Consider the following 19022-nt stretch of genomic DNA (forward strand, 5'->3'; position numbering starts at 1 on the left):
CCCGAGCTGTATTAGCTGTGTCTTTTATTGATTAGCATTCTCTAGAAAAATAATCAAACAATGTAATCTCCATTACTCTTTTAACTAATCAAAATCCTAAATTCAAATAATTCAGTACTAGATGTTAATCTCAACTGTATTAGGGTATCTTTGATATTTCAAATATCAAGTGCGTGGAATACGAATTTATATTGATATTGTTATAAAAATCGAAGTGCGTATAATTGTTTCTAAATCAGGCTTCTGTAGTAAATGTCATCTAAAATGAATCATACGTACAAAGTTTCAATAGTGGTGTAGGGTGTTTGAAAAACAAAACTAGCTATTGCTAGAGACAACTAGGGTTCCGTGTAAAAATTGAAACGTTTTTCCCGGTTTTGGTTGCTATTATAGTAAGAATTGTTGGAAGTAAAGTCTAGAATAACATTCCTCTCTCTTAAGTCGTGGATGTAGTTACTATTGTTACAGAATTACAATACGTGGCACAGTCCACGTGGTGCTCAGCCCCCCTTGCATGTAACAATGATTAAATTAAAAAGCTTAGTGATGGTATGTGGCCGAAATTACCTGCTGGCATAATGGTAAAAAGGATCAATCCCTCCAATGAGTTCAAGGACAATGCCAGCGATAAATGCCTTTCGGCCAAAGTGAATGTTCACAGATGAGTATTCCCATGCAAAATGGTGTTCAGTACATAATGATGTCATGCGTAAGCCTACGCATGATGTCACAAGTAAATACTGCATTCGGAGCAACGTCATTTCAAGTTAATATTATTCAGCCATTGTCTATTTAATTGTACATTCGAATATAGTACTGGAACTTTTCAAGATTATTTGTCCATAAGCATATTGAGAGCTCATAAATCGGATTGTAATTGTAGTTGACAATTACCTTGTTTTAAAATTATAATGTGAAACGTATATGAAATGAGTAAAAAATATATTGTGAAAGTCTCAAACCTATTGAAGTCCTACTTAGACTTCACCGCTCATTGTCTATTTATGTGCACCCATAATTGAGACATCGTAAGACGTGATGACGTCATAAAACATAATGACATCTGCCGTCAATTTGCATATGACGTCAAAACAAAGAAAAGGAGAACCAGAACATCCACAGTATAATGGAGTGGATGTGATAAGTGTGTTCCAAAACCGCTTTGACACATATCCAAGTCTTCGAGATGATAAGAACACCCATAATATATTTTGGCCCAGAATTTGCAGGCCTATCTTCCAAATGGGGGTTAGGGACAGGACTCCCAATTCGAGTTGCATTGCCTCTAGCGATACCCTTATTGGTAATCCAAGTAGAGAGCGTAAGATTTTCCCTTCTAACCTAGGAAGCCAGGCAGTGGCTCTAGCTGGGAAGACTTGTGAGGCATACAGAGGGCAAGGGATTATCGCAGTCCTGGAGGCCAGTAGCTTTGCCTCCAATGAGCATCCGCCCTGGGAGTCTATTATTTGTTTAATTGCCATCCATTTGCACCAGGCTTTGTGCATTACCCTCTCCTCCAGGTAAGAATATACTGGGCTTGGCCTAATACTTATTCCTAGGTATCTATATTCCTGTACCTGTTCAGGTTTGACTCCTCCTAAATTCCAAATAAAGGTGAGGGAACCATAAGCCTCCTTCCTGGACACCATGATTTTTATTTTGTCTGCATTAGGGATGAACCCATGCTCCATGGCGAACAGATGTAATGCATCCAGGGATCGTTGTAATCCCATTTGTGTACGGACCAGGATCACCGTATCGTCCGCATATGTCAGAAAAGTGGTGCCTAGACCACCATACCTAGGGGGGTGGTTCTTTGCGCCTTGAAACACTTGTGTATAGGCGCATTATAAATGCAATATCATATCATTTCATATCCTTTAATTTGTTTATTAGATTATAGAGTCAAGGGTGGCCATGCGGGAGCACAAGCAAACATTACAAGACATAGAGCAAAACATTATAAATATAAACCAAACTACAAACAAACATTCCATACATTAACCAGACTCGCACATCGGGCAAAAAGTAATTCTTCTAGGTAGAGGATTGTACTGCACTGCGGGTGACATAGGACTACTCGCCGGGTGGGTGAACTGTTATTGAGCACAATGTCCCGTAGACCATTGGGGGCTAAATTCTCTGCATAAAGGCGGTTAAGGCAAGTCTATCATGGGGGTTTATCATCAGACGGGAGGATCATGGTGATGGCTAGTGCCTTTCAGGCCTCAAAGGCTTCAGCAAGTTCCTCACCTTTAGACAGTAATGACATAGCCCATAGCCCATGCTCTTGTTTCCACCTCACACCAAGTTTCAAAATCCAGGAGCCATAATTTAAATTGGAGGTCCTTTGGCAACTTCCAGGACATGGCAATTAGTTGTTTCGCAACTATGCATGCTAGATCCATGAATCTGATAACATGTTTGTGTTTACCTTGTCTGGAGTACGCACCAAGTAAGCACTCCAGTGGGCTCCAGAAGTATCTACTATTACCAGCTGCCTTGCAGGCCTGCTCTATTTGGGACTAGAACGCTTGTACTTTAATACAATTCCAAAATGTGTAAATTAGGTTTGCATTGTCCTGATGGCACCAGAGACAAGTCGACGGTGTATCTTTACTGACTCTAGCTACTCTACTAGGGGTCATGTATGTGCGATGAAGCACATTGAGTTGGAACAATCTGAACCTTGCATTACGGGACACATTTCCAGGGAACCCAAGCACCCTTTCCCACTCTATATCAGTGCTTACTGAGCCCACGTCTGCCTCACATCTCAGTTTCAGGTCCGGGTTCCTAGGGCTAGTGCCACCCAGCAGACAGCCATATAACTTGGACACAGGTCTCCAGCCATCCTCCAGTGTGTACACCAATGCCAGAAGTGTTGTCTCTTCAGATTTAGTGGGCCACTCACTCCATCCACGCCTCGCCACCCCCAACACTTTCATGTGCCTCAAGAATTGTCCCTTGGGTAGACCAGACTGTTGTGCTAGGCTGTCCATGTCTCTAAACCTTCCATTTTCAAACCAGTCTCCCCATGCATATACATCCCATTCCTCCCGATGCCTTGCAACACCCAGGTCTCCCCTATCCGTACACACATGAGCCACCATTGGAACATTAGGTGAGTAGGATCGACCCACATTGAGTACCTTCATCTCTCTGGACCAAATCTGCCTACCCGGTCTCACCAGCATTAGGAGGGTGTGCATGCAGCTCTCCGGGATCCATAAGGCTTCTTTAAGACTGGCTGGGGCCACCAGCTGCTGCAGCAGCACTGTTTCTGGCATGGGGACATCTGCTAACCATTTCGAGACGAAGCTCAGTTGGGCGGCTAGATAATATAGCTCAAGCTTTTGGCAGCTGCACCCCCCCCCCCCCATCGTTATAAGGCAAACAGGCACATTGAGGGCCCGCCTGTGGCAACCTGCACCCCAGAGGAAGTTCCTGATTAGCAAATCAAGGAGAGGAAGAATGTAACCCCAGTGTAATAGTGTACATTTGTGAAACTGTATAAGAACCAGGGTAGGACAATCATTGGCCCTCATTCCGAGTTAGGACTACACCATGGAGTAAATAGCTCCATGGTTGGCAACCATGGAGCTATTTACTCCATGGAATACCGGCATGGTGAATGGAGTAATTTCCGGTCCATTCCAAGGTTGGATGGACCGGTAATTCCCCATTCACCATAGCCCTTCCCCATCCCCATTTCTGCCCCCATAGGGCTCAATGGGAATGGGGAAGGAGGTAATTACGGCACCGTAAATTACGGTGCCGTAATTTACTCCAAGGTCACTTTGCGGGTCCCGTAATTTACTCCTGCTAAAAGCAGGAGGTAAAGAGGGACCTGCAAAGGGAACTCGGGATATGGAGGTAAGGGATTACCGCCATCGGTGCCCTTACAGGCACCGGTAATCCCTTACCTCCAACCTCGGAATGACCCCCATTGTGACTATGACAATTAATTCCATTAGTGACAGCTGTAGCCGGAACCAGAAAGACATGAATTTCATGTGGCCATCGACCACCCAAAGCGTGTTATGGTTGTGTGTTTCTTTTTGGCGTATGTGTAATGTCAATCCCTAGATATTTTAAGGAGTAAGGCTCCCATGGGAGTCCCAGATCAGGTAAGGCGGCCACATCCACCATGGGGAGATTGTGTCGTGGTTCACTCAGGTAAAGCAGGACATCATCCGCATAGAGTGATATCAGATGTTTTTGCCCCCCCAATAATGACACCCGCTTCTAGGTATTCTTGGCTTAGGAATGCAGCCTGGGGTTCCATGGCTAAAATATATAGCATGGGTGAAAGAGGGCAGCCCTGGCAGTTCCCCGTTGTATATCCCACACTCCAGATATCTGTCTACCCGACAGTCTAGCTGTTTTGGAGGTGTACAAGAGTTTTATGCAGCGGACGAATCCGTCCCCCAGCCCAAAGCTCTGTAGCGAGGCAAGTAACCATTCCCAGTAGACTGAATCAAAGGTCTTGATGGCATCCACGGATGCCACCATGTGAGGTTCTTCACATGAGATTGTTTGGTTAATGGTATGTTGGAGTTTATGGAGGTTCAGGGCTGTGCTGAGACCCAGCATGAACCCAGTCTGGTCCATATGTATCAGGGTAGGAATGACTTTACGGAGATGTGTTGCCAGAACCATTATAAGTATCTTCACATCATAGTTCCACATAGCTAAGGGTTTAGTAGGAGTCACACCTATCCATTGGCTTCCCTGGTTTAGGGATGGGTATCACCAGGGTCGCTCTCATGCCGGCCGGGAGTATGCCAGTGTCGTAGGCTTCTCCAAAGACCTTTAGGAGTATTGGGACTAGGGTGGTGCTATATGCTTTATAAATTTCCGCAGGGAGCCCATCTGTGTCTGGCGTCCTACAAGTGGAAAGGGCGGCAACTGCCTCGCCCAGTTCTTCCAAAGTAAGAGGTAGGTTAGAGAGGTTCTTTGATTGTACGTGAGCCTCGGGAGGTGGATCATTGAAAATACCTCAGTCAAGTTCTCCTGTGGGACGTGGGGGTCATGTCTGTACAGTTGAGTGTAGTAGGAGGTGAAAATGTCATTGATCGCCTGTTGGGCTCTCCACTGAGCCCCACACCTTCACTCCCTTCAAGACCCTTGATAATTTGGTTGTATACAGATTATACAGGAGGGAGGTTAGGGGGAAGCCCTGCTTCAGCCCACAATTAGTTGGGAATTCATCAGACCGCTACCGCTCCTGGGAAAATCTCACCTGTAGTGCCTTGATGAAATAAAGAAGCAACAGGTCAATGCCCCATTGAGTCAGCGTGGCCCACAGTTTTGATCTAATAACACTGTCAAAGGCAGCTGAATAATCAACAAAGCACAAATACAGCATCCTTCCCAGGTAATGTGAGATATCCAAAATCAGGGTCAGAAAAGTCCAAATTGAATGTGTAGGCCCACAACCCTGCCTAAAACTGGTCTGTGATGCATTCAGTAAGCCCTTTTCCTCCTCCCAGGTTGCTAAAAGCTCCCAGAGGAGGTTTGTAAATATTTTTGACCTACAGTCCCGCATCGCTAGCAGCCTGTAATTGGAAGCTAGTGTGCAGAGGGCCTTTCTTGTACGCTGGAATAAGGATGGAGCTCTTCCAGGATCGAGGGATGATCCCTGTTTCACAAATCAACATATATATGAGTGGTGCAACAGGGTAGCCCATAATTGCGGGTCATCCTTTAGTACCATGTTACACAACCTGTCTGGGCCGAAGGCTCCTCAGGCCTTAGATCTAACAATGCATGCCATCAGATCTGGGACCCACATTGAGAAAGAATCCATGAAAAAGAGAGTAATTTCCTCCTGGTAGTGAGAAGCAGAAGGACCTGGGGAAAGGAGTCTTTCCCCCTCATATTGTGGGACATTGAGAAAGAAGGCAGGGGAAAAGGAGACATTTCCGCATGGCAGAAGCAAGAGAAGTCCCATCCCTCTTTTTCGGCGCAGTACCTGTTGAATGCGAGAACCAGGTCTACCAACAAGGGTATGGGACCCACACTGAGAAGGAAACCAGGGGAAAGAGAGCCATATCCTCCTGGCTGAGAAGAAGATAAACCAGGGCAAGGGAGACATTCCTCCTGCTACCTTTTTTTAAAGGGACTTTTAATCCTCTGTCCAGAAGAAGGAAGCAGAGACTTTATCCTTAGTTTTCTATAAGTGTAAGGGAAGGAAATAGGATTTGACTGGGTCGCGGACACTTATTATTTGGGATATTCTAACATTTGCCATGGTTTATTGTTTGAGGCAGAGAAACCCCTCTCAGTATTAGGGCTAGGTAGCTTTTCCCCTTTTCTATTAAAACAAATAAAAGTCTATGGCAACCACTATGCCCCCTGTGTCGGTCTTGTACTTCTGCACCCTTACAGGGGCTTTATGCTGGGTTACATTATTATATGCCTGGTATGATATGCTATGCCATGGTTATGCTATTTGACTTTGCCTTGCTACTCTATGCTAGTTTCTCTATTCTTTGACCTGCTTTGAAACGCAGTGTTTTATTAGTTTTGGCATGCTACAATATGTTATGTTTTGCTACGCCATGCCACAATTGTGCTGCTGGCACATTTTATGCAAAGTTGTCCAAGTAGGAGCAATGTTTGTGCCCATCTTTTCCAGAAAAGGTAACCTGAAATTGTGCTTTTTTGTACACGAATTCCTTTTTATGTTTTCGGGGGTGCCCCCCAACTGCATCCTGATTCGGACTTCCTCTTCCTCCCTCCCTGCATGTACACCTAACCATGCTCCCAACTTGTCTTTTTAATTCCCCCTTCCTATTTGCAAGCTTGGAGCCAAATTACATTTTCTGGTTTAATAGGAGTTTTGCTCTTTTTCATTTTAATGGCCCTCATTACGACCCTGGCGTTGGACCATGGTGCTAATAGCACCATGGTCCATGCCGGTAACTTAGCGACTCCGCCATGGCGGAATGGGGAATTACCGCCCCATTCCGAGGTTGGCGGGGCGGTAATTCCCCATGCCGCCATGGCCCTTCCCCATTCCCATTTTTGCCCCATAGGGCTCAATGGGAATGGGGAAAGCGCTAAGTACGGTGCCGCAAATTGCGGCACCGTACTTAGCACCAAGGTCCCTTTGCGGGTTGGTTTTTAACGCCTGCAAAAAGCAGGCGTTAAAGTCTCCAACCTGCAAAGGGACCTCGTAATCAGGCGTTAAGGGTTTAACGGCGCTGCCAGCATTTACGGCAGGTATGCCACAAGCCATCAGATGATTTTCGGAATTTTCGGAATTCGGAGCGCGAGTGTGCCGTTTTTCGGCAATTCGCGGCGGATTATTTATTAATATATCCGCGCCGCTCCTGATTGCCCAGGGGCCCACTTCCACGTAGGACTTGCCCCATTACTGCACTGGAGTGCATCTAGCCACCATTGGGAGACACGAGGTCTGCCCCACTCCAAGATGGCCGACCGTCACTGCCACAACACTCCACTCGGCCCCACAGCCCTACAAGCATCGTGATTGGCTCCTCTCCCCTACTTGGGAGCCAACCACAAGCCGGCAGGCTTGGAGCCGGCCCACCACGAAGGCACCCACAAAGGCACTGTGCCTGTCTTCAGCCTGTCTACACCGTCGAGCCTAGAGCCAGGACCCCTTGCCGTCCACCCACAGGGTAAGCATACTGCCCCCCTCCTCCACAATCCACTACCGACCCGCGAGTTAGAGTCCTGAACTGTTCTCAGCCTCCACAGACATGCACCTCCCAACATTGCTACGTCCAAGGTCCCACCTGCACCGTTGTGCTCTCGAACTGCAACAAAAATATTTCAATGCATAATCTGTAGCCAACTAACCATGCTCTTGCCCTGCATTGCAATATGCTGTCACTTGATAATAGCATCTGCACCACGGTCGCCCAGAGACCACTGTGATATTGTGTAGCGCCTTATGGTCGCCCAGAGACCATTGTGATATTGTGTAGCACCTTATGGTCGCCCAGAGACCACTGTGATATTGTGTAGCACCTTATGGTCGCCCAGAGACCACTGTGATATTGTGTAGCACCTTATGGTCGCCCAGAGACCACTGTGATATTGTGTAGCACCTCATGGTCGCCCAGAGACCACTGTGATATTGTGTAGCACCTCATGGTCGCCCAGAGACCACTGTGATATTGTGTAGCACCTCATGGTCGCCCAGAGACCACTGTGATATTGTGTAGCACCTCATGGTCGCCCAGAGACCACTGTGATATTGTGTAGCACCTCATGGTCGCCCAGAGACCACTGTGATATTGTGTAGCACCTCATGGTCGCCCAGAGACCACTGTGATATTGTGTAGCACCTCATGGTCGCCCAGAGACCACTGTGATATTGTGTAGCACCTTATGGTCGCCCAGAGACCACTGTGATATTGTGTAGCACCTTATGGTCGCCCAGAGACCACTGTGATATTGTGTAGCGCCTTATGGTCGCCCAGAGACCATTGTGATATTGTGTTGCACCTTAGGGTCGCTTGAGACTTTACTCGCTAACTTACTCAACATGTACTGCCGCCACACACTGTACCTCTTCACGGGTCTAGTCTACACCTTACTGACTAGTACTACTGACTACTCCGTGCCCTCAGGGCAACCCAACAGCCACTTCATGGATCCCAGACACACCACCACACACGCCACTCCTCCAGAGATCTTACTCAGACAATACAGACTCAGAACACGCACACCCCATCTAGCTCTCCTCTCCACACCCATGCAGGTCACACCTAGAAACTCACGCCTAGGCTCTCGCACTCACGCCAAGACCTGCTGCCCACCATACACCACAACCCGCAAGCACCTTATCAGGTCCCCTAAGCTCGCTCCAACCCAGCACCATTGTGAAGTCAGATATCACTCGACTAACAAGCCTACTCACACTACCAAAAACTGTACCCCTAGTACCAACCTCAAGCCAACTCTACCAAACAAGCTCCAACACCTTAAATGTGCTCTATTAAATGTACGCTCACTCAACGCCCACGCTTTAGAAGTCAATGACATCATCACCAACCAAGACCTAGACATATTAGCCATAACAGAAACATGGCTGCACCCTGCCTCTGGCCCAACTATCAGCTTAGCTGTACCATCAGGTTACACGATCCTAAGACAAGACAGATCAGCAAAAATGGGAGGTGGAGTCGCACTAATCTTTAAAGACACCCTAGCCTTAAGACAGACTCCTACCACAGGGGAAGACCCCATTGACATCCTCTCAGCCAAACTCACCCTCTCCCCCAAAGACACAGTAAACATTCATGTCATATACAGACCCCCAGGACCCACCAATAACTTCAAAGGCATAGTCAACCATCTTCTTGGAAAAAACATTAAACAAACTTCCAAAACATTGTTTTTAGGAGACCTTAACCTTGGATATAATGATAAACTTGACAAAGAAGCTATCACCCTCACCAGAAACCTCACAGATCTAGGATTCACACAGATAGTCACTGCCCCGACCCACAACAAAGGCCGTATCCTAGATTGGGTAGCTGATCACAACTGTGGCTCCACCCTCAACTCCAACACAGCCCTTCCATGGACTGATCACAACTGCCTTCAATTCTGCATTCCCATAACCTCCTACTGCACACCTCTTATACCAGCACCGGCCATGCTAGCCAGAAGTGCTAAAAAACTTACAGCAGAAAATATACGTCCCCTTCTCAACATCCCTTGCCTAGCGCCACCGTTCTCCTCTGACCCCAGCATACTAGCAGAGATCCTCAAAGACACACTCACCCACGCCATCAATACCGCAGCCCCTCTTGAAAACAAAAAAGCAAAAAAATCGTTTCACTCCAACTCATGGTTCACGGAGGACTTATTAAATCTACGCCAATGCAAACGCCAAGCCCTCAAAACATGGCAGGCCAATCCATGTGACGCCACCAAAGTAGACTTTCTCAGTATCTCTAAAAAATACAAACATGCCATATTCCAGGCGAAATCAGAAACCTACAATAAACGTATCCTGGAAGCCAACTCCCACTCAAAAGAGCTCTTCACCATCTTTAAAGAGCTCACCATCCCCCCAATTTGCACAGATGAGATTGTTAAGGATGAGACCTGGTGTAACAGCATTCAAACAGCAATGTTAAATAAAATAGACCTCCTTCAAAATAAAATAGCAGAACACTCTAAGGCACTGCACACCCAGCAGACCCTCTCCGTCAATAACACCAAAGACGAGCACACCTCCAAATTCGATTTCTCCCCAATCACTGAGTCAGACACTCTCCACATCCTCAAACAGCTCAAACCATCTCGATGTAAAGGCGACATATGCCCCCCTAATATCATTAAAGAATGTGCGACCCCCCTCGCACCAATCATCACAGCATTCATTAACGCCTCATTCAAGACTGGCAATGTTCCTGACAGCCTTAAAGAGGCATGGGTACGCCCACTCTTAAAGAAACCAACCCTGGACCCTGCTCAACCTAACAATTATCGGCCTATTACTACGGTTCCATTTCTCTTAAAAATCCTTGATAAAGCTGCACATATGCAGATACAGGCCTACATAGAAAACAACTCTGTCCTAGGTAAAAGGCAGTCTGGATTCCGCAAAGGTCATGGCACCGAAACTGCCCTACTAGATCTTAAGAATCAAATTACCCTGATCCTAGACAAAGGCAAGCCGGCCCTTCTGCTCCTCCTAGACCTCTCAGCGGCATTTGATCTAGTCGACCACGCCATCCTCACCAACCATCTCACACAGGCCGCACATTTCTCTAAACAAGCCACAAATTGGATCACCTCCTTCCTCGAAGGTAGAGTGATGAAAGTGTTTTCCAATACAGCCAACGCAGAGCCTACCACCATCAGGTATGGAGTCCCTCAGGGCTCATGTACGGCTCCTACCCTCTATAATCTTTTCACCAAACCTCTCTTTGATAAACTGGACGCACTTGGGATCACATACACCAACTACGCTGACGATACCCAAGTACTCCTCCCGCTCACAGGACTCTACCACCAGGACGCAGCCACCCTCCAGAATATATACGCCACCATCCAAGCATGGATGGCCACAAACGGTCTATGTCTTAACGGAGACAAGACCGAAATCCTCATCCTCGGCCAAAAACCCACCCTCACAAACCTCGACCCCCTCTTCACCAACTTCTGCATTGACAATTGTGTCATCCCAGTTCTACCTTCGGTAAAAACACTAGGAGTCCACATTGACGCATCACTCTCCATGGAGAAGCAAGTCAACTCCATTGTCTCTGCTTCCGCCCTGAGTACCAAGCTTATCAATGCAATCAAACCATTCCTAACTAAAGATAACTGCCTATCCATTGCCAGAGCCACCATTGGAGCCAAACTAGACTATTGTAATGCGCTACTGGCGGGCACTTCCAACTCCAATCTCAATAAACTTCAAATAACACAAAATAATGCACTAAGAGCAGCCCTCAATATACCTAAAAGAGACCACATTGCGAAAGCCAGAAGGGAAGCACATTGGCTACCTGTTAAAGAGCGCATTACATTTAAAATACTTACCACCGCACACAAATGTATTAACCTGACTGCACCTTCATACCTGTCTGACACGCTAGTTAGATCTCACACCAATAGGCCAACGAGACAATGCCACACTAACCTACTTAGGGTCCCTCGCATCAAGCGAGCTAAAGCAGGTGGAATAAGCTTCCCCTACATCGCACCTAAACTATGGAACGCACTACCTAGCACGCTCAGAGCAGAAACCTCTCTCACCACCTTCCGAAAAAAACTGAAAACCACTTTGTTCAACTAATTCCCCCAACATGTGTATGCTCACCCTCTCCTCTCTCTCCTCCTCACCCATAGCTACACACCTATAACTACTACTTTTCTCTTGCATCCAAGTTATGACCTCTATGTATGTATAACAAGTCATGTTCATATCTGCAAACCTTTCTATTGCAACTAAGTTATGACTTCTCGGTATGTATAACAAGTCATGTTCATATCTGTAACCAGCGCCACGATGCCCTATGGGCTGCCTGTGCGCTTAACAAATGCGAATAAATAAATAAATAAATACTGTTAAGCCCTTAACGCCTGGGTTGTAATGAGGGCCATTTGTGTTCAATTATGTATGTATTGGGACATAATGCCAGTTTTGTTGTATTAGCTGGTTCTTTGTGTTATGTTTTGTTATATTATGACATATTTTGTTAGGTTGTTTCACATTCATGCCATGATGTTCTGTAAGAGACCAACACATGTTTTGAAGTAGAGAGAAGGTGGCAGGTAGCACTCCACAGAACATCCAAATAAATAAATGACGCCCCTGAGCAGCACTAAGTTCATGGAAAATGGTGACAACTCCCAAAGCAGACCTGCAATAAGTAGAGTCTACACCCATGCTGGACCTAATTCCCCACAAGAATCTATACGATTACTGCGACCCCAAAATTGACAACTTTTTATTTTTAATTCGACACCCTTTACACCTCATATATATGGGCGGGGAGACCCCCGCATCCTCCCCTACTTGCATTTTATACAATTACCCCCACCCCGCCACATAAATATGTGGGGTAAAGTGGGTTGAAATAAAAAAAAAACAGTCACCATTTTCGGATGTCGCAGTGATGGGGGCGAAGTAATGGTATAACCCGCATCATTTGAATGTTTCACACAAAAGGGTGCCAGACTGTCATTGCACACAGGGTAGAAATCGGGCCCTACATATCACGTATGTTGCTGTTCAATTTCAACTTTAGCATTCTATTCTGACATGGCCACTCCTGCCCAGTAGACTTGGCAGTCCCAAAATTACTATTCTGGATTTTGTTTTCTGGAACAAGTTAAACATACTTCCCAGCAATAAAAGCTGACACACTTGCTGGGTGCAAGGCAGTACAACTCGAGTCCATCACAAAGCCCATCGTTCAGTTACACACTTCTTTCAGAAATATCTATGTAATTCTTTGAAACTGCCCTCAAGAAAATACTCCTTTCTCCTTCCAACACCTTAGAATGTACCCTCCTAATGTTCTGCAATCCTGTACTCCGATCGACTTTAGCTGGACTACATTCAGCTAAATTGGTACAAATATGATTCTTGTTCATTTAACCTGCCCCACCTCAGTTTAACCAATTTTTTTCAACTGACCCTCTTCCCCTAACCACTTCACCACTCACCTTTTCTTTCCGCTGCATACTACAGTCTGAAACAACAATACACCAACTTTCAGAGAAGCTTTAGTGCTATGAAACTACTAAGTTAGTGATGTAATGCATGTAGCAGCTATGGCAATTATCCACACTTGGTGGTATGGCAATGTGAGAATGCCTAATATTAGCTTTGAGAGGACAATTTATGGACCATGAATAACTACTTCACATAATACAGAGGTGTACACATTGATAGTGTTTCCCTTGTGTGATGAAGTCGAGGAGGCTCTCTCTTAGGACACTTAACAAAGGCTGTATAAGGATCTCAGGGTATATTTTTTTAGTAAAGCTGGGTGCTGTTGAGACAGAAATCCTATTTCTGGGGATTCTAAGGTCACCTTCTAGGACCCCCTCAACGTTTCCCTTTTCCTGCTTTCTTTTTTTGGATCTCTGACCTATGTTTGATGGCCAGAGTAACTTCATCTGAAGTCTTCCTGCCTTGCATTCCTTTTTCCTTCACTTTAGGTCTCTAATCCCGGATCTCCCATAAGGGTGCCAGTCCCAGGTGGGCCTCTCAAGCACCTAATATTAGCCCATTAGATTCTATCACCCTACCTTGGTTTAAGGAAGTAAACTGGAGGCAGGTATACTTTAGTTTTGGCACCACCAGAGGTGCAAACCATTTAACATAATTATTAACCCACTGTAGCTTTTCGTGTATATTGGGGTAATAATGTAGTTTGTAAGTCCTGCTCTCTGTCATTTTGTATTTTGGGGTTTCCTTTGTTCGGGGCAACCACGTGGTATGCCTAACATGGCCATCCTGACCAGGTTACTCTTTGTGAACCTTTCAGATTTGTGAACTATGAGTCCCTGGGCTCTGGGTTGAGTGGCAGCTCTACTGGCTAACTGGGGTGGATGGCCACCTGACACAGTTGTCCCTAGTCCCCACTTGTGATTTGTTGGCTGGCTTTGGCCAACTGCTACCAGTGGTAATAGTACGTATGTGTTCTCTCAGTCCGTGTTCACTCCCTGGTTTCTGAAGTGCGGAAGAAGCAGGTCTGCTTACCTACTGGAGATGTTTCCCACTGATTTGCATTGTTTGCACAAGAGGTCAAGCCAGGGCCTCCTGCATCCTCATGCAGACTCCACTTTGGTGTTGAGTTAAGTTGTCCATGCTGTGACTGTATCCGGGTCATTTTACCACCATTGGCAGGTGCTTTCCAGCAGGGTCTCCTGTCTTGCTGTGAGTAGCTCATGTTGACTAGAAGCATACTGGAACACCACTACCCCAACTCCCCCACCTCATCTTCTCCTTAGTCCATCTTGGGTCACCCGCATCTGTTCTCTTTCGCCTGGGATTGTTTTGTGACGGACTGCCAAACTTGTTTGTCCACTGAGAGATTCTATCTTCATAAATTCCTTTCTCTTGTTCGCGTATTCCTTGCTGGTATTTTCACTGATAACGTAGCATGATGGACCCCTAAACGGGAGGGTGCTCTGTTCTCCTTTTTTTCTAGGGGCTCGATGTTGGGTCAGTGCTTAAGCCCCTGGGCACCAGATCCTTGTAACCCACACTTAGAAAAGAAGCCCTGTACTTACCACGTATTCCCCGGAACCCAATGTCAGGGGACCAATGCTGCGAGTACCTACCTTAGGGTCCTGGGGTGAACATTTCTTTAAGAAGCTCAGCCAGAAGGTGTCCTTTTGGTCTGTGGTTGCATCTCTTTGGAAGTGGGCCTTTATCACATTTCCCATTGGATAACATTGGATGTCTTTCTAATTTGCTGCATCCTCTCCTGAGGCTCCAGGTTTTTGAACCTACCTCTGGATCTCTTGATGTGGGCCTCCTCTGGTCCTCACTGGGGATGTGGGCCACCAAATATGCACCTGTGGGGTAAAACAGGGACTTACCTTCAATTTTGCATTGTGGCCCATTGACTTCTATGGGACATTTAACTTACCTTGAAAATCTCCTAAAGTGATTTGCAGGGTACTTAGCTGACCTTGGAAATGTTTCTTGTACTCCTCTGGGTTACAGTGAGTTCTATACCAAGAACTAGAGTTTTAGCACTTCTCAGTGATTTTAGATGTATTTTTAAATTCCTGCTTCCCACTTCTTCAAATGTGAATGAAGCTGTGCACTGTATCTAATTTGAATAATCCTGTAACTATTTTTCCCAAGAATAACTGGCAATGATAACTTTTGCTGAATCGTATCTTGATTTTTTTAGAGGCTTGTGGTTGTTCTTCTGGATTGTTTTCCACCCTCTACGGCTGTCCCTGATTGTGAGGTGCATTATTAAAATACTAGTCTACAGAGGGTAATACCAGTGTAGATTGTTGATGGTGATTTTATGGTCCTTTATGACTATTGTTTTGGTGTGGTAACATGTCTGCTTCTCTTCTCCTACAGCCCATTGTCTATATCTGTTGGGTGCTTACATCCAGGGATAGGGCCTACAGTAAATAACAAGAGTGGGTTGGGGCCTTTGGACATTGTACTGCTATTGTGCAGGCACTATGGATTTTTAACTGTATGTTAGGCTGTCTGTCTTTTTTTTCTTTCAACCCTTGTCATCGATATATGTTGTGTACCTATCTGTGATAGTGGACTCAAATTAAAGTTCTCAGACATTTACTGTTATTATACATTTGCTGTGTATTTTAATACTGTGAATTATGTGTTCGGGGGCTTATTTACCCTGCTAAGAGTTTTACTTTATAACATAATAAATGTATATATCTTTCAGTATATCTGTGTGTGTTTCTATGGATACGTGTGTGGACCAATTGTACCTTTGTGTCAGCTTGCTACCCCTTCCTAAGCATTAAGCCTAGTAACTCTGTCAAGTTTACCTACTCTTTCTGTCATGTTTAGCTACCTTTAAAAGGGGTTTGGCTTTCTTTTTGGTTGGGTGCCTTAACCCCTTCCTAGGGTTTGTGGTTGTACAGACCTTAAGAGCGGTTGTACAAAAACTGCCTTACCATTGTCCTTTGGTATTCCAAGCAAGGCACCACACCTTTGTTACATTACCTAGCATGGATCAGTCCACTTGATCAGATATGTCTCTTGGAGGACTGAGATTACCCCAGGGACGTCAATTGGGGGGTCGCACCTGCGAGCCCTGAGTTCTCACTTGCTACCCCTGTGGTCTCTCTTGCTACCCTTTCTTGTTCAGGCCACTTAAAAAAAACAGGGGGTTCCACAAGTGTAACTCTTTGAGCAGTGACCCTATATAGTAAAGAATAGGAATAACAAATAATTTGTCTTTCTGTAATTCTATACATTAATTGCTAGACTCGTTAAAGGTTTATTTCAGGCACACTTCAGGGGGTGAGGGACTGATTTAGTCTTTTCTTAAAACACCTCAAATTCACAATGCAGACAAAAACCTCCAAAGAGCATTTAGAGTAGAATAAGCATCAGTTTTGGACTATGTATTTTTCTTTTCGCAAGTTGCATTTATAGCATGTTTTTTTCTGCCATTGTCTCTGTTACTATCATCACAAGACATTCCACCTTGGTGTCCGCGGTCACTTGACAACATCCTTGTGCCTAAAAGCTTGGGTACAGTGCAAACATGCTTGACCATAGCACATAAAGTGGCCCTTGAGTTTATTGTGCCACAATTAATGCTTTGTTGTAATGTGTCTATCTTTCATATCACCATACATGCTGTTCAGGATGTGTGTTTGCATGTATGAGGTAACAAGTGCCCAGAGTACGGGATGCTGTGTGAGTGATCTGCTTTCCCTGCCTTGCTCTAAACCCTTCAATACACAGCTATGAACCCTCCCAATGGTCATGTATGTATTCTGTCAATCCGTGATGCCTTAAAAATACATCCACTCAGGCTTGCCATGTGCCCAACCTTGCACCAGACCTGCAGATGAACTGGCCTGCTCTTAAATCTCAGTTACCAGTTTGATGGTATCCACTACAGATTGTAATTTCGTTTCTGACTTTGACAACGTTCAGACATGTAATTGCTCATTTTGCTATAGCCGGTAAGATAGCGATAGCCAGTAAAATAGTTCAGTGGGTTGAGCGCTTGCTGCTGCGATGTGTGTGTGACCTGCAGGTTGCAGGTATGAATCCCAGCAAAGCCAATTCAGCCTTTCATCCATCTGAGGTTGATAAATGAGTACCATGCATATTTGTTCTATTTAAAGCTCTTAAGCGTAAGTGCTATATAATAACACATCAATATCATTTTACCTTGGACGTCTGCTTGCATTCATAATAATTTGGTAGTATGGGCCTATACACACTAATATTAATGATGCATATGGTGATCCATTATTGTATTAATAGTGTATCACATTACAGTGATATTGTAACCATATTTTTCGTAGTGTACTTCGGAACAATTCTATTTGATGCTTCGCTTCCTGTGAAGTCACTTCAGTTTTTGCTGGAAACTTTGCATTATGAGAATTGAAGTGGCCAATACTTGGTCCATTTCCCCAATAGAACTTGAATATACTAGTGTTATATGGAGAACCTTTGAAGTACAAGCCGTCATTTGATCAAGTAGAAATTTGGATCTTCTCTGGCAAGCGGCAACTGAAGTTTTTCAGCCCAATAGCTTCGGCAATACAATAATTAACTCCAAATTGCTACTTTTTAAAATGCAGAGCCAAATATGGCTTATTTCAGTTAGGATCATAATGAGGTAAGAAAATGTCAACATGTCCACTAAATTGCAGTTTATCGTGACGTCCTGGTTACCTTACAAGAAGAGTATTAGGACCCTTTGAGATAAAAGGATATTTACACGTTTTAAGCTGTGGTTTCTACAAGTCTTTTCTTAAAACACCTCAAATTCACAATGCAGACAAAAACCTCCAAAAAGCATTTAGAGTAGAATAAGCATCAGTTTTGGACTATGTATTTTTCTTTTCGCAAGTTGCGAAACATACATTGAAACATAGTCTAATCTCTAAAGTGCTGACCTTGCTTTTAATTTTAAATTGAATACAGGTATAGCAAGATCCGCACTGCCATCTATTGAACATTTTCAAAACATTTTTAGATAAACCTCTAGAAGTGAACATTATTTCCAGAGTGCAGAAATTGGATTAAATCAGATTTTCTGAAATCCAAATACTCTATTTATAATAAGACTTGCAATTTCTACAGGCCGGAAATTTTACACTTATAAAGGGAATGGCATCCCAAGTCACTTGGTGCTTAAAAAATATATTTGTTTGTTACCCAACTACATGGTTCTCCTTTAACGGACAAGACAAGTATAAAAGGCAGCTGCGGTCTGAATTGTGACCTGCAGGATGCACACAGATAGGATGTTAGCCCAGTCCTGGTTTAACTTTGAATTCTGGGACTCTTAAGCCTGGATTTTCAATGGGGCAACCCAGGCCTGCAAGTTGCAAATCGCAAAGTCAAAACCAGGACTGGATAAGCATCTTGCAAATGGAATGGAGCATTTTAGCATGAATGTTTCTCTTAGTTGAGGCAGGTGCATGGTGTCTGTATAATGGGAACTTCACCCACTTGTATGTACCTATCATAACAAAAAGTGCCCTTCATTGACCAACTGTAAACCCCACCCCGCCCCTCACACTCTCTACCAATGCCAATGAAAGGCAAGACATTTTGGGGGCAGTGAGAGGGACAAAAACGCATGACCAAATATTTACCAAATATTTTGGAAAATAAATGAAATATTATAAATGTGTGATCTGTATTGTAGCTATGTGTATAGTTGTTTTTTCTTTATTGTTTTGCATTCAATAAACAATGATCTTATGTTTGCGCTTTTGTTTTGTATGAAGTGGTTGTAAAGTTCTTTTTCGTTAAGTCTCAAATGCCAAACTATTTTAGCCTTATGCCCAGCGTCATTCAGAAGTGC

General features: G+C 44.7%; 1 protein-coding gene across 7 annotated transcripts in view; it reads left to right on the forward strand.

Annotated features, from left to right (window-relative positions):
- PRG4 (proteoglycan 4) overlaps positions 1-19022 on the forward strand; it is a 422062-nt gene that overhangs the window by 47844 nt on the left and 355196 nt on the right. The window lies entirely within an intron of this gene.

This window comes from Ambystoma mexicanum, chromosome 1q, assembly GCF_040938575.1.
Source record: "Ambystoma mexicanum isolate Mex_15411 chromosome 1q, UKY_AmexF1_1, whole genome shotgun sequence".
NCBI classification, from domain to species: domain Eukaryota; kingdom Metazoa; phylum Chordata; class Amphibia; order Caudata; family Ambystomatidae; genus Ambystoma; species Ambystoma mexicanum.